Source organism: Macaca nemestrina, chromosome X, assembly GCF_043159975.1.
Source record: "Macaca nemestrina isolate mMacNem1 chromosome X, mMacNem.hap1, whole genome shotgun sequence".
NCBI classification, from domain to species: Eukaryota; Metazoa; Chordata; class Mammalia; order Primates; family Cercopithecidae; genus Macaca; species Macaca nemestrina.
Genome location: NC_092145.1, coordinates 19,681,285 through 19,687,284, shown reverse-complemented (window position 1 = coordinate 19,687,284; position 6,000 = coordinate 19,681,285). Strand labels below are relative to the sequence as shown.

At 49.4% G+C, this 6,000-nt stretch overlaps 1 protein-coding gene across 7 annotated transcripts in view; it reads left to right on the top strand.

Moving 5' to 3' along the window:
- Positions 1 to 577: 577 nt before the first annotated feature.
- Positions 578 to 6,000, top strand: part of LOC105481378 (four and a half LIM domains 1) — a 72,122-nt gene continuing 66,699 nt past the window's right edge. The window contains exon 1 of one of the 7 annotated variants that reach the window (XM_071088603.1): positions 578 to 592. The gene's annotated coding sequence lies outside the window, so the exon portion shown is untranslated. Of the gene's footprint in view, positions 593 to 2,569; positions 2,880 to 3,357; positions 3,496 to 4,492; positions 4,509 to 6,000 lie in introns of those variants that run through there. The other 6 variants (XM_071088606.1, XM_071088605.1, XM_011740916.2 and 3 more) reach the window with 6 other exon arrangements.

Sequence of the window (6,000 nt, the reverse complement as noted above, 5' to 3'; positions counted from 1 at the left end):
TATACAAACTGTCCATTACATAATACATTTTCAATAACTTAGAATTATTAGTTCTAATGGTACTTTTTGAAGAGAATGTAAAGGGCTTGATTACTTTGTGTGCTGATAAATGCTCCATATTTCCTTCCAAGGGTGCTTTAAATTCTATTGAAATTGAAGGCCATTTTCCTCGCACCCTGTTCCTTACTAAATAGAAATCCAAAAGATCAGATCTGAGATCACACTACCTGCTTTTAGTCTATTTAATTTCTTTTTACTTCTTAACACTGAAAACATTACCAAAATGTAGCACACAAGTTCACAATTTGGGCAACCCCTTTCTTTTTATTCGTTTTGCTTGTTCTGCAACACAAACTACAGTCCCTGACATGCTTTCATTGGAACGATGTGTTTCCATGACCCACATAATTTGAGTCTGTCTCAAGGAGATGAAGTGTTAAGAAGCAGACTGGGCTGGCCTTGGGTGCAGACTAAGCTGGGGCAATGTGGGAGGCAGGACATGCCTTGTATCTAGTAAGAGCATCACCAATGTCTGCACAAGCGAGGAAGTGAGGAAAGAAGTGGAGGAGGCAGGAAGGAAGGAAGCAAGAAGGTAGGAATGGAGCAGAGATGGGGGGAGTGACAAGTGGGAAAAACAAGAAGGAAAAATGAATAAAGGAAGAGGGAGAAAGGAAGGAGTCTTGAGAAGAATGAATCACAACTAACACTGATTGAATGCCAAAGAATAGCCAGAAGTTTCCCTGAAAGAGGGTCCTCTGTCCAGAGCCTTCCATCATGGGTACCTCTTGGCTGTTTCTTTTGGGCTGGGCACAGGGCTGGTATGGGGTGGGGAGTTGTCTGTGGCCAAGCTAATTGTTCAATGCCTTTCTCTGATGGAGTGGGGGCAGATTGGCTTCCTCTTCTCCTAGGCAGTGTAGCGGGACTTCTCTTGCCATCTAGAAGGACCAAACTTCAGTGCTTCTGAGGGCTTAGAAGGGGAAAAGAGAAAGCCCAGGCCCCTGGTGCCATGGGCAGAGAAGGGGACTTTGTAAGGGCTTACGTTGCTGGTTCTCTGATAAGGGAGACCACTAGCCAGTTTGTGAGACATGGGTCAAATAGGAATCATGAGGATCTATTTGCTGGATCTATGTATACCACACCACCCCTACACCCGCTCCTGCCATCATCATCTACCTCCATGGTCTTCTGTACAGTGAAGAATGACTTTCAGCAGATCGAGGGCCAATTCTTCCCATGAATCCAGCCCTTATTCCATCTCACCTAGGCAGGGAACTTTACTCCTTTAGTAAAGCCTCCCGTTGTGCCTTACCAACCGCTCTACTGATTATCCCTAAACTGTTGACCAACAGGCTCTCATCTCTCAAATCACAAAGAGAGAAGAGAATCTTTTCTTGTCCCTACTTGCTCCTCCAGTTCTGCTCCATTGTTCTTCCCCTTTACATTGGAAAGTCTCAAAACAGTTGTCTACCCTATGCTGTCTCTACTTCAACTCCAATTCCCTCTGCAACCCTGTTCCATCAAATCCCTCCACTTCCCTCCACTAGCACCACCCTAATCTAAACCACCATCAGCTTTGATAGAAACTATTGAGAAAGCCTCCTAACTAATCTCCCTATTTCAATTTTTAATCTGTTCTGAACCATTCTCATACAAAATGAATATTGTATGATTCATTTACAAAACATTCTCCAAATATCAAACTTACAGAAATGGAGGATGGATTCGTGGTTGCCAATGGTGAAAGACTTGGGGAACTGAGGAGATGGTTATTGCTATTTTATAATTATAGTACAACAGGTAAGGTCGTTGCAATGATGAAACTGTTTTATGCATTGATCACGGTAATGGAAAGAGGCCACACGTGATAAAATTGTATAGACCTAAACACACACATACCAGACGCGTACGCACATACACACACACATACACACACACACACACACACGAAGTAAAACTGGAGAAATCAAAATAAGATTGGTAGATTGTACTAATGTCAACATTCTAGTTATCTTATAGTGTAGTTTTGCATTGGGGGAAATAGGGCAAGGGGGACACCAGATCTCTCTGTATTATTTCTTACAAATGCATGTGAATCTACAATCATCCCAAAAGACAAAAGCTCAGTTAAAAGAAATGTAAGTCAGACCACGTCACGCCTTGGGGTTAAGCCACTCATTCAATGCCCTCCCATTGATTCTGGAATGAAGTGGCCTGCCCATGGACTGCACCTGCCCATGGACAAGCATGCAATCCACGATCTAGTCCCTGCCAACCTGTCCAGCCTTACTTTCTGGTACTCTCCCCAGCTCTCCTGGCGCCAATCATGATCACTACCTTTTGATTGCAAAGCATCAAGATTTGGTCCCTCCTTCTGGCTTGCTTTCTGGAAAACTTTTTCCTGGCTCTTTCGTAGCTTTCAGGGTTCAGCTTAAATGTCACCTCCTCCTTTCCTAATCACACTATTTGCACTTTTCCTATACAGGCTTTATCCAAATTTGATTATTTTCTCACTTCTTTATTGTCTGTCTCCCCCAGTAGATTATAAGCTCCCAGGGCAGGGTGGGTACTGTCTGCAGACGACGCTGTTATCACCAGCGCCCGGCACTGAGCTTGGCACATGGCGAGGGCTCAGTAAACTGAATGCTGAGTGAAAGAGACGCCACGCGCCGCTTTGCCATCGGTGCTTTCTGAGTGACGCTAAAACGCTCTGGATGGTGGCATTAGGATTATGGATGGGGCTTCTTTAGCTCCCTCCGGCTTGTTACTAAGGGGGAGGGGTCGTCGGGCCTTTCTGCGCCGCTCCGAGCCACCGGGTTTCGAAGTCGGGGGCCGAAACGGCGTGCGCCCCGAACCGGGGCCGCTTTTCAGGGAGTGCGCAGGTTAGCGAGACCCCCAGTGAGGCGAGACACCACCCTCACTTGGCTGTCTTTGTTGCTCCCACCTCCCCAGCCCCGGCTGCCCGCAGTGACTCGTGACTCCCACCGGCCTCTAAGGCCCGCTGGGCGAGGGAGGGGGCCCGAGGCGCCCCCGGCCCGCCCTCCTCCCGGCCTTCGGATCCGAGCCGGCCCTCGGGAAAGAGCCTGCCACCGCGTCCCCGCAGCCACCCTCTCCGCGCGCCTGGGCCTCTCCAGTGGCGGGGACTCGTGGGCGCGCAGAGTGCGTGGCGAGCCGCCCCCCTCCCCGCGCCCGTCCGGCCGCCTCCCGCGCGCGCGCCCCGCACACAGCTTCCGTGCAGTGGGCAGAACCCGGCCCGGCGCGCGCTGCGCCCCGCCCCGGGCTAGCCGCGCCCGCCCCCGCGCTCCTGCTCCCTCCCCTCCTTCCCTCCCCGCCTCCCCCGCGCGCACCCTTCCCCTCGCGCCCCTCCCGCGCCCTACATCCACCGCCCGGCGGAGGGGGCTCAGTCCGCAGCCGCCGCCGCCACCGCCGCGCCTCGGCCTCGGTGCAGGCAGTGGCCGCCGCCGCCGAGACAGCTGCGCGGGCGAACATCCCCACGCAGTAAGCCCGCTTTCTCTCCGCTTGTGCGCGCGTGTGTGCCTCCCGCCCGCCCGCGTCTTGGGTCCCGGGGGAGCGGCTGCCCTCCTGCCCCGCCGCCGCCGCCGCTCTGGGCTGGTCCCTGCGGTCCCGGCTGCTCGGCCTTCCAGGGCTGGGTACCTGCGGCCTCGGCGGCCTCGCTGAGGCCGGGGGCCGGGGGCCGGGGGCGTCCCGGGCTGCGGGGTGCGGGACGAGGAACTGCGAGGTCCCCCCTTGTGTGTGCCTCGGCCTCCCCTGGGTTTTCGCCTCGATGGGGACTAGGAGGCACTGGGGTGGAGGTGGGGTATTGGGAGTGAAATGGGGGCTCTCCATGTTTTCCTGTGCCGGGGATGGTGGGGAGTGAGAAGGGAGTGAAGAGGGGGGCCCTGGTTTTGTCACCAAGGATGGCGGGCAGTGGGGGGTGCGGCGAGGTGGGGACACCTCTTGGTTTTTTCAGCCAGGATAGCTAGCAGGGGCTGTGGGGAGCGGGTGAGGATGAAGCGGTGGGTCGACTCCCTTGGTTTTCCCATCAAGGATGGCGGGGATCGTGGAGGGGGGACGTGGGAGACCTGCTTTGCTTTGCTTAACGAGGATGGCTGGGGTGGCGATGAGGAGTAGAGGTGAGGGGGCCCGCCTGGGTTTTCCTGACGCGGATGCTTGCGGGGTGGTTGGAGGATGGGGGTGGGGTACAGACTAAGGAGGGAGGGGGAGGGCCGGCTGTGGTTCTTCTGTCCGAGGGGGATGGCGCGGGTTTGGCGAGTGGGGGTGGGGAGGGGGTATTTCAGCTCCAGCGTGGAATCTAGAGAAGCACGAGGAAGGTTCTATCACGGGGGTTGAGCCTTAGAAGGTGGGTTTTCAAAACTGCAGGGCGTGACCTTTCCCGTCTCAAAAAGCGTGAAATCCTTACAAGGTGCCGTCTGTTCTAGGCTCTGGGAGAGAGATTTCTGCTTTCGAAGTTTCTCTTCCTTTCCTCTCTGCTCTTAGTCGTCCAGGACTAGGTAAAGGTTAAAAAATCATCAAGGCTAAGTCACTGTTGTGTCGTTCGTGGTGAGCGCTATATTATTTTCTGCATTTGGGAATGTGCGAGTTTTTCAGGTTTGTTTTGATTGCCCTTTACAATAAACACCCCATGCTAGGGAGACCCCTTGGGAAAATAAAAGGACGAGGCTTATTAATGGTATGCCAGGTTTGGATTTTGAATTCCTGAAGGGCAGGAGATAACATCCTTGTAGCATTTCGCTTGGTTTTCAGAAGAGTAGAAATAGTAGAATAAGCGTATGTATTTGCTGGAAGTCCCCTTGTATTCATTTAAATTATCCCTTCGGGATTATCCGAGCCCCCTTTGATTTGGATTTGGAATAGATCCAGTTTTCCTAATTGGAGCCATCATCTTGTAATTGCTTGTAATTCTTGTCTGGGTTATCAAATCTATGGCAAGCTTATAGAACAGCAGGAATAATTTTTTCCGTCATCTTGATTAAGACAGTTTTAATGTAAATGTTATGGTGTTCCTTGGAAATGTGAACATTTGCAGAATAGCACAAGTTTAAATTATGGGCCCCCTTGGAATTTTGTAAAGCCTTTCCCGCCCCAGCTCATCTCCAAGAACCAGGATCTCCGGATCCTTACACTGAAGAAGCAAGGGCTTCTGGGATGGTAGCTTTGCGTTTACAAACTCATGTTCATATTTGCTTAAGAAGAATACGTATTGAGCAGGCATTTGCCTTTTATGTGGTGAGACTATAGTGTTTTCCCATTTTTGGTTACATAAGGTTCCAATCAAGTGTTTACCTTCAGTCTTTAAAAATGCTTATTTAACATTTTTAAGGGCCAATATAATCTTTATGCAACAGGAAATTGGTCAGATAGGCCATGATTTGTGCAAACCACCTCACAATAAGTACATAGTCTAAGACTATCATATAGATTCTGTAACCATATATGGTTTTTGAAATTCTAGGGTACCATTCCCATATTTAATTTTCAGAAAAGGAAAATATTTTTTTCAACCAAGTCTAGATTTTTGAGTGAAACTAAGAAACATTGTGTAAGATTTAAATTGACAAAATTCCTCCTGTATAATACTAGTGCATTGGAGGTAATTTAATATATATTAAATGAATGGACCGCTAAAACAAAGTAATTATTATTTTTTTTTCCTGGAAGTGTCAAACTGGAAATGTTTAAGAGGAAATAGATTTTTAGTTACAAAGATCAACAAAAATGCATTTATTTACACTACTGTATTATAATGTTAATATGGTATTCACTCTGTGCCCAAATAACAATAGAAAAAATAGCATATTTTTATAGTAAAATTTAAGCCTAACGTGTTTTTCTCTGAGGAGTAGAATGCAGAAAGTGGTAAAAATCTTTTACAGAGAGAAGCATGTTGATAGGAAGTGGGCTTTAAGTTTCTCTCTGGACAAAAGGTGTAAATGGCATATTTTTTACCTGGCTTTTTGAGAATCTGTTGCCCCCGAGGACATG